The sequence below is a fragment of the Pyrgilauda ruficollis genome, unplaced genomic scaffold (assembly GCF_017590135.1).
Source record: "Pyrgilauda ruficollis isolate IOZ18807 unplaced genomic scaffold, ASM1759013v1 scaffold25, whole genome shotgun sequence".
Lineage (NCBI taxonomy): Eukaryota > Metazoa > Chordata > Aves > Passeriformes > Passeridae > Pyrgilauda > Pyrgilauda ruficollis.
In genome coordinates this window covers 12108578-12119533 of record NW_024523822.1, presented here as the reverse complement: position 1 = coordinate 12119533, position 10956 = coordinate 12108578, and positions in this window count along the sequence as shown.

Below are 10956 nucleotides of genomic sequence, written 5' to 3'. Positions count from 1 at the left end.
CTTAGCACTGGCAGAACAGAAAATGGATTTATATGGACTAGTCATTAGATGACTATTAAACAGAGAAAAATTTAGGTCATATCTTTGTTATAAAGTTTTGTAAAAAACCCCAGGAATTTAGCCAACAGAGACTTTTTCCTTTGTATGGACTGCTGTGCTTTCCAAAGCTAATCAGTTATTACACTGAAGTTGTTCATGGACATGATGGAGTCTTGTACTTTCTTTTTTTTTCTTTATTTTTTAAATGCTTTTGTGGATGTATATAAATTGTATTCTAAGGCCATAATGTTTAGATAATTGTTTTGGTTTACTGCAATTGTCCTACTGACAGACTTTGAAAAAACAAATGCATTTAGTGTTCCTAGAAATCATCAGATTATGAATTCACAACAAAATATGCCTTTTTGTTAAGAAGGTAGAAGGTCCATCAACTTTTCTTAGTACAAAATGGCATAACTCCATTGAAGAAAGTGATTTGCTACACTACCCTGTTTTCATTAAAAGTAGAGGTATGTTATGAAAGAAATAACTGTATAATATACTCATTACTTGTTGACCTTAACCAATACCCAAGATCCTAGCTGTCCTTCTCACCTTTTCCAGTGGCTCATCATTTCTGTGCTCCAGACAAGCATAAATACATGATTTTGTGGTAGAAGATGAAAGAGTTGTTGTTTTACAGAGCACTACATGAGGATCTCACAGTGTTGGGCAGAGCATAACTAATTGAGCCTTTAAACCTTCCAGGACTTGGGAGAAAGAAGTTAGACTGGACTTCTGTTCCAAATAGACTGCAGTTTGTAACAAGCCACCTCATTCAAATTATTTCTCTTCTGACATTATTGCACTTTGGGCTGTGTTTGGTTTTATTTTGTGTTGCCCATATGGAGTGCAGTTTCTCTGTAACTTAATCCTTAAACATCAGTTCTTAGAAAGAGTCCTCCTGTGTGTAAGATGTGCATGTTTATCAAGGTTTTCAAGAAGCAGACTTGAGATTCTACAGGTTGACATTTAGAATTCACTAAATGGGTAAAAAAGCTTGTTTGGATGATCTAAATAGGGTGTAGAAAGAGGCATGAAACTATGTGGTTGTATTGGGGCAACCTACAAGTATTAGCTGAATATCTAACCCCTAATTGTTCAGAGAGATGTGCCAGGTTATTAAAATGACAATCATAAGTGAAAAATGTTCTGGAGCTCACTCTGGTGTTTGTAGGAGGCCTCTGCCCATGCAAATGTTTTTGAGATTTCCATGTGCCGTTCCAGGATGTGTGTCATGGCCTCTTCTGAGAAGAATGAAGTCACTTGGTCTTTGGCATCATGAATTCCAGTACGCTCCAGGAAAGGAGTTTCTCACCAACTATTGCCATAGCCTGCAATATCTTCTTTTACATTTACCCTCCTAGCAGTGCCAGGCTATATTAACCCTTCCTAAGCACAGATACTGCCATGCTCCCTGGGAGGCCTATGCTAGGGAAATCATTGGAAGGGCTTGTTGCAGTATCAGTGTCAGTATCTGTTGTAACAGGGAACCCCAGCAGGAGTGATTTGAGTCTCTCCACTGAATAGTTCATGCACAGGATCTGATTTACTCATTTCCCTTTCAACATCTTTTCTCTAACACACAAAGTTTTAAAGTGCTATGAAAATCAACAAAATAGAAAGTCCCTGCAGTCAAATCAGATGTAATCCTCTCATACTCCTTTTCTCCTATGACTTCTGTCAACAGCTTGCTCTTCAGTGCAGGATGACAGTGTTGGAATGTGACTGTGACACCACAACCACTGACAGACTGATCGGACTGAAGCTGTTACTGTCACGCACAGGGTAGATCTGGGCTCAGCAGGGCTATGCATTTAACCCCCTTGAGCTCTGTACCAGATGGGGAAGTAAAACGAGTCTTTCAAATCACCCTAGTGTCCTCCCAGAAATCACTCACATTTCTGTGTATTTGACAATCACTGTATCTGGTAAGAAGAAATGTATTTAAGCAAATATTTCTAACTAGACCCTTGACTCTTACCATTATATTAAAGGGCTAAAGGTATTAGATTTATGAGTGTGTTCAGACAAATATTCTACCCTGTCTTTTTTTCCATAATTCTGAACTTTTCTGACAGCATCTTTCATGACTTCCTGTCCAAAGGTTTTTCCAAATTCTTAACATCAAGAAAGTAGGAGATGTCCCAGGTGTTATCTTTTGCCATTTTCTCTGCTAAACTATGTAGAACATAAAAGAGAATTTATTTTCTAAGAATTGGAAAAACTAGCTAATACAAAACCAGAAATACTGATGAAGGAGCATCCCCGTGTAACACAGGACTTTTTATTGTTTCACTTCTTCTTATTAGTGTGCAAAATTACCACTGCAAAGCAGTGCATTTGCATTTAGCTTTACATTCTGCTTTAACTGGCACCGATGTAAATGTAGAGCAATCATATTGAATTGAATTTCCTCCTGGTTTTCACCAGTGTGAGAATATGATTGGCCTGTCCTTTTTATCAGTCCCTACCTTTCATCTGGAAGTTTAGCCATTTCTCCAGATGACAGGAAACCAGTGTCAGAAAGCCAGCATATAATGTACACCATAGCAATAAGTCAAGACTAAGGGATTATGGCAACTGTAGTATTTATCACTGCTTAAAACCCATGTCAAGCTTTTGTCAGGGGACACAAGGGTGAGAGAAGTCTAGATTTTTCACAGTATGCCTAACTGAGAAAACAATTCATTACAAGATGTTTTAATGCGCTTTTCTAAGTGTATGCTAATTTCATGTGCTGCTGTTGTTCATCCCTTTCCTGAACTTTTTGGATAAGGAGTTTTCTGGCCATGGATCTTGGCTGAGAACAGCCTTCTCTCTCTCTTCTCACAAACCGCATCATAAGACCATCAACTGCAACCCAACTATCTTAGACGCTTGTCTTCTTAGAACACTTTTTTTTCAAAGTGAATGCAACTAGCAATCATAAAGTAACAACCCCCTCTTTGCATCTATAACTGAACATTGGATCCTGGAACCAAGTATTTGGTGGGAAAGGACCAGCCCTTCCTGGGCACTGCAGCTACGTTAGGCTGTACTGAGCCATAAACCAGCCTGGCCACTCCAAAGCTCATATTAAGCAGTACTGGAAACTGGTCAGTGAGTTATTCTGAGCCTGTTGCTGTGGCAGTTACCAGAATATTGCTGGAGAAAAGAACGTCTAGCAGAAGAGCTGGAACCCATGATATGACATCTTCATTCCTCCTCTATGAATATGCTTTTCCATCTGCTCTTAGGCTTGAGATGAGCTGCCTGGTACATCCATGATTGGTCTTGCCATTGAGAGCAGCGTCCTTGTACCTGTGAGTTTCACTAGGAAACCTTCACTTGGCCCACTGCTGCTCACATGGTCAGCTGCCCAGGTCCATGGGCAGCTTATGCACCCCTGTCTTAACATCTGGCTCCACAAATGGTGATTCCAAAGCTTGCTTTGCCAAATCTTCATTCCTGTCCTCAGTTTCTCCCTTATGGAGCATTTGGGTGAGCTCCAGTACCTTAAGATGTATTGCACAATCTTCCTGCTGCATGGTATGCACACAGCAAAGGGACAACAGGGGAAGGAAAAGGGGAGATGGCTGTGCCATGTCTTACATACTTTGTCCATAAAAACTATCAACACATCAGCTCTGGCATTTGTATTTCATTCTGTGGCTGTAAAACAAGACATGATTTGGATCCTTTGGCAGGTCCTATGCTCCTGACTGGAGAAAGGCAGCCACTGGGCCTGTTGGAGAGAGTTCTGTTTCATTCTGGTACTCACCAGAGTAACTCTGAGTTGAAGAAGAGTGGACCAGCAGCTGGCTTCTGGTTGGCACCAGTAGAATGAGGGGGAGACGGACAACAGACTGAACGCAGACTACACACAACGCTAAGAAAGATGAAGCAGGAGGACCAGAGAGATCTATGTGACTGCCTGCTCTCTGGAGGACTTTAAATACTGGTGTGATAACTATCAGATTTTTGGTTGGTGTATCCATGACCTCAAGCTAACAAGCAATTTTTAATTTATACAATACAACGTTTGCAGAGTATTCAGCAGAACTCATCCTACAATATCTATCTAAACATGACATAAGTGCAGCTCTTCAGCAGTCTCTGGTTTGGCTAATCAGCTCTGCATTGGAGGAGCTAGGCCATACCCAGATGTGAAATAGAAATAAACTCTTCTATGCAGATTGATTTTGCTCCTATACATGTAAGAATAACACAGAAACATAGCAAAAAGCCTCCTGACTCTTTGTCTTGGAAGTAACTCCTTCTCAGTAGCAAAAGCTACATTAGAGTAGATTCACTTGTTTGCTTCCACTTCTGCACTTCTGCTGAGAGGCTGTTTCAGAACTCGACATGGTTAATGATAAATGTCTTCCTTCAGATACATAACAAACAAGCTAGGCCATTACAATGTTCATGTTTTGATCAAAGTTTCTGGGAAGGCAGGAAGAAGCTGATTTTAGTAGATGACTGAAGAAATAATCCTACCTAGGATATAATTTTTAAAATAGGAAATGAAGAAATAAACATTATCTGATACCAAAAACAAAGAGAAAAGGAGTATTCAACAATGCCAAAATTATAAAAACAGGAGGAAGATATTTTTGAGAAAGACAGTCCTTGATGTGAGCACTTTAGTTGAATTGGTAAATAGAAAAGAGTGCCACTGATCTGGTTTACTCTTACTCTTTACTCTTCAATCCATTAAATGTTTCTGCAGTACTGTTTGTTCCTTTAATTTGGTATTGCCACTTGTATGTCTTGTGAAATACCATACGAATGCCAGGGCAGCTAAGATTTTGGCACACATTGTTGACAGCTGTTTTGAAACTACAAATATGAAGTATGCTATATCTGGTGAGGATGGAGTGGAAAAATACGGTGGAAAAGCACAATTCCTCTTTTAGAGCTGCTGGGAAGGGTTTACAATAGCTAAGTCCTTTATTCAGTAAAACAACTCTTTAATGACCTACCCACGCAGATAGTCTTTTATAATCAGAATCAAAGATTCATTTGAATATTTCTGCAAAGCTGGTATGTTCATTCTAACTAGGAAAATTGACACAGAACATGAAAGAGATGAGTTAATGGTCTTAAATGAGTAAGTTATATCAGTGAATCAATAAATGATCTAAGAATATTTTTTAATTTATTTTCATGACATGGCTATGACTATGCCAAGCAAGGCATCATGTGTACTCAAGTGTAATGAAGTCTCGTACCTATGACTCAGTGGCAGAAGTAGCAGCTGGCCTCCTGGAAGCTGCAATGAATAATCAAGGGATTTGCTGGGTCAGTCTAGTGTTTTAGATGCTACCAATTGTCCTCTTTCAAGAGAAGTGGAGCTTCTAAGTAGCTTTGTAGCTAAGTAGCTTTGATATTTTCTCGATTTTCTTTTCCTAACAGTAGCTTTCACTTTATCTAAAATCATTTTGTGGCTGATATTCAAATCCTTTCAATATGCAATTTTCCCAAAGCTAAAATCAAGTTGTCTTTTTATTTCCTTAATACAGATTGATTAGACTGAGTGTAGAGCTCAGTTAAGACCAGCTCATGATGGAGCTTGCTTGGGGAAAATGAGCATATCAACAGCAACACTAATATTTTATTTCAGAGGGAGAAAGTCAAGGTTGCACATTTCTGTGTACTGCATTGATTTGTGTAGGATTTCACCCTCATAATCTGAACACTTACATTTTGTACTATATGTGCTATAGGACCTTCAACATGACTTGTCATGCTCTCAGGCTGTCCCAGATTCTACTGAATTTTTTAAAATATAACATGAGTGGAAGCTTATTTTGATGACCCCTTGTTTTTAGTTGGCTGATTCTGGCAAGGATTTCTGCATTTCTGATACAACTCCCCTGGCTTCAAATGAAAACACAGCCTTGAAACTGGTAGTGAAGCATGAGCAGGATGCTATGCTTGAACAAGAATATGCTCTGGTGCAGCTACAGAATGAAGTATTCAGTAGGAATCACCACTTTAATTACAGTCGTGAAGACAAGTCTGGATTTTCTGTAAAAACCATCAGCAAGGGTTCTAAGCACATCCCTAGTGCATCCCTAACTGCCTTTCTGTTCTTCCTTCCAGACCCAGTAAAGCTTCACTTTCCTGGGCACTAATGCCCCAGTGCTGGAGAAGAAAGGACCGTCTCAGTGCCTTGCTATTTCCTCTGCTGAAAGGAGTATTTGTGGAACTGGGCAGAGTTGGGGAACGCTCCATCTGGGCCTTGAGCAATGTGCTACAGTGAGATCAAACTGTTGTTGTGTGGCACAATACAGCCTTGCAGAAGGACACAGTGTGGACATAAATGATCCTCAACTCCCGACTGAGCCCGCTTCTGCTCCAGACATATATCCAAGTTTTCAAGGCTGGCACTCAGTTAATTGGAAGCAATGTGTCTCCAAAAGCCAGAGGGATGAAAACATTTTGGAAAAAACCAAGGAAATGCCAATAACCAGAGCAATCACCTTCCCAGCCAATCCTGTCACCTCCTTATGCATTATAAAATACCCAGGACACTTTCATTTTAGGAGGAACATTCTGGCTTAATAAATAGAAGCCAGAAATATTTGGAAAGTACTACTCCCAGGATTAAGAGTAGCAGGTGAATTTATCAAAATGCATCACTCCTTGAATGCTACATATGTAGAAAAACTTGGGCCCCTTTAGTTTTTTAAATATGCAAGTGTACAAAGTGAATTTCTACTTTGTTCTGGAATTAAGCAATATTGATTGTGGTTTTATAATGGTAATAAAAATTGAAGATTTCATGTAACCATAAGAATATACTGTTCTATGTGACACAAATGTCTGACTTCAGCGGTTTTGACTGGACAGGACATGAAATCTTTCATAAAGGAATATCTTTTTCCCAGAACAAAAATGGCAACAGATCAAGTTCAGGAAAACAACCTGCCAAGCCCTTTACCTCCCATTCCACTGCTTTAAGACACACTGCATCTTAATTAATTAGACTTGAATTTCTTGAGATTGATAGTATTACCATTTTAGCAATTCTCCAGTCATCCATAAAGCTTCCTATGAAGTCCGGATTCAGCTTTACAAGTAAAAGTAAACAAAAGCGTATCTAAAAAACAAGAAAATGAGACAGAAAACCTATACCTTTTGGCTACCATTTCAGAATAGTATAGGCAATGCCATGAGTTCCCTAACTCAATATTTAATTTGTTTTTATTTAACTTATTTTGTAGGATCACAAAATTATGCCATGGAGTCTTTGGCTTTGATTTGCAAAGGCAACTGCCTGAGTAGATCCTTATGGAGTCCCCTTCCTGAATGAGAGCTTAGATATTGTAAATCTATCCCAGTCATCCCTAAAGAGAAATTGGACTTTTTCACTGTCTTCAGTCAAACCTCAGCACCTCCAGATGTGGCACGCACTGCAGCCTTCACTTCAAAACAGCTGTCAAGAGTGTGCACCAGACTTTCAACTGTCATGCCATACAGTCAGGATCCTACACAACATACAAATGGCAAAATAGAATTAAATAATGGTACATAATACGAAAAGAAAAACACAAGTTACAAAATGGTAGTGGTCATGCTCACTGGCTTTGCAAAATTCAAAATTTCTCTGCTGGAGTGAATTTAATACCAGACAGTTCTAAAATTCATGAGGTCAAGATGTAGCTGCATTTGTTGAGAAAAGAGGAGTAACTCTACCTGCTACAAGTATTTTTAAGAAAGGTGTCCCAAAATTTATCTGGACAAAATACCCCTTCCATTTAATTTAGCTGTTATTTACTGTGCATATAAAGGTCTTCTGTTCAGGAGTGATGAACTATAGTGTGCGACTTGCAACCTCCACATTGTGGTGTAGAAAAACCCTCTGAAATTGCCTTTATATAGAATTTGGAATGATTTCATCAATTACTAGCACTCTTCCTATCTATAAGTAGATTTTGATTAGTAGCATATTTGACAAGGCAGATCAAGCTGAAGACTTTCATTAGTCGGACATAAAACCATTGTAAATATCTTCCAAACCAGAAGGTTAGGCTTAAGAAACAAGACACTGGTGTTGGCAAGTTCAAAGATAGTTTTTCAACTTCATATAACAGTTCATCTGTGCCATTATAAATGACTGAGAAAGTAATACACTGAAATACATACTGATGGCCTGCCACTGAAAGAGGCCAAAGAATGAGGAAAATTTAAGTGATCCTGATCAAGCAGTTCTATTTGTTGAATGCTGTGTCACCAGAAGAAAACCTGTTGAAGTGAAATTCAGGTAAATACTTCCACACTGGATTTTGAAGTAAACATCATCATAAAAATGGGTAGGCATGACATAAATTGTGAGAATTATTTAATTGAATATCTATATGGCAAAGCATTTTATTTTGTGTAAAGGCAGTGGATGTTATTAGTTTTAGAGTATTAAATGAAGAAGAGCTCTCTCAGAGGACTCTCTAGACATTACTTTTATATAAGATCAAGTCAGGCAAGATGATCTAATAATCTATTGTGACAATAACATTTCTAAATCTAGGAAAATTTAAAAATAACCTATAAACCCAAAGGTGGTGTGGTATTTCTAAGTCTTCAAGCTTAACATCTCCTCCTCCCCCTATCCCTCTCCTCCCCACGCACCCCCACCCCCACCTTTTGTGTTTATTTCAAAGCAATCAAGGTTTTTATTTCAGATCTTCTTGTATATTTAAGCACACTGGTGGCACTGGTTGTCTGCTATGGCAGTGGTCAAAGTATTTAAGCTTCTCATACACTCTTTGGACAATCAAACAGATAAAATAAAGTATCAGACAATCAAAGTCCTCAAGTTTATATTTCAAATGAATACTGTATAGATTTTTCTCTACCCCTTCATTATAGAATATGCATGTTATCTTAGAAACTTGTCCCATGTCTTCATAGCACCTTCCAGTACCTGATGGGAGCGTACAAGACAGCTAGAGAGGGACTTTTTGCAAGGACATGTAGTGACAGGATAAGGGGGAATGGCTTTAAGCTGAAAGAGAGTAGATTTAGATTATGTAGGAAGAAGAAATTCCTTACTGTGAGGGTGGCAAGACACTGAAACAGGTCGGCCAGAGAAGTTTTGGTTGTCCCATCCCTGGAATCACTCAAGGTCAGGCTGGATGGGCTCTGAGGAACCAGGTCAAACTTGTCTCTGCCTATGGAAGGGGGGTGGAACTAGATGATCTTTAATGTCCCTTCCATCCCAAACCATCCTACAATTCTATGATTCTTTGAAATAAAATCACAACTCCTGATGGATATAATGCCCTACCAGGTTATCTCTAAGCAATGAGATAATTTGATTATTGCAGTGTTTTAGGTGTGTCCTACTAACAGTAAATTTGGACACTACTGGTAACTTATTATATTATTTGTTCCATGTTAATGTAGCCTATACTTTTATTCCTGCCAAATAACACTCATCTACTTAATACAAATGAGGATCTTACATGTCCCAATTAACTACTATTTCTTGCCATTGCTTCACTAATATTTCACTCTTTCAATATTTCAATTTTTATTGAGCATAACTCATGTTGGTCAAGGAACATGAATAAGTCTTCCTAACAAACAGCAACCTTTTTATTATAGGTCACCTAAAACTAACAATGTAGTTGCAGGCTAGGTATGCCTTTTTTTCTATTTTTGAAAAATTGTGGGGACTATGTAGAGCTAATACAAAGTTTGGACATTTGTGTTTTTTAACTAATTCAGGGAATATTCTTCAGTAAAAAGAAAATGTATATGTTCAGATGAATACCAGTTTAAGTAAAATATAGAGATGAGTCCATAAAGAGATGGACTAAACTACTTTTCTTTTGCTTTGTCTTCTCTTAACAGCAACAGGAAACAGTTGGAGACAATTGTATTTACTTGACTATTGTATACCAATTTCACTGACCCAAAGAACTATGTTTAAGTGAGCTGCCATACCTGGTTTGGTGCCAGCCTGAGCACTCCCAGTTTATCACCAGCTGCTGCTGCAATTCTAATACCCACTTTCTTGCTCTACACTCATATTTTCTTATGAATAAAATTCTGCAGTCGTTTCAACATATCCCTCTTTGCCAGGGGTTAAGACATGACTGGAAAAGTCTGTAGCCTACAAAGCTACAGCTAATATTCACCTGAGTGTCTACCTGTGCTTATAACCTCCGTAAGGCATTGGAATCACTACATTTTATGGGTATCTGTATCTAAACGTACAACATTCACTGTAGCCTGACACTATTCCAATTGGTTTCCAGCAGAATTCGTGCCAGTGGGCACAGTCTGGATCTGATTTGGAGGACGGCAATGGAAATAGGGATTGTTAAAAACACCCCATTATCATATGGTCTGGTAGTTGGCTACAGTGCAGTTCTACAAACATGATTTAGTACAGATGTTTCATTTAAACTCTAGGTTTATAAAGGTACACATTTTTTTGGTTTGCTCTGATTATAACCACAGTCTACTCCTCCCCAGTAATCAACTGCTAGAATTTGTCAAATGTTGTCATTTAATATGTGGGTCACTTCCAGTGCTGTATTTGTTGCATGGAATGCTCCACTTCCATAGAAACAGATGTTTTAACTTAACAGCAAAAAGAGCTAAACAAGTGCATGTGAAGGCGCAGTGCAAATAATGTGTTTCATTTCAGTTATTTATAGCTGTCCACAGCTATCATAATTTTTTTATTTGAAAATTATTAAATCAATTACAAGAAGTTTATTTGCGGATACTGCCAAGAATGATGCATGCTAGGAGACTGCTTCTGGGAAAAGTGTCTTCTTCTGGGCCATGCAGAGGCGTTTCAAAGAAGTCAGTGCACTTCTAAAAGACTGCAGCGTAACAGGGTCTACACACTCGGCCTCAAGTATATGCAGAAAAGAAACGCTCTTTAGATCTCCCAGCTGGTCTGGCAGATCATGT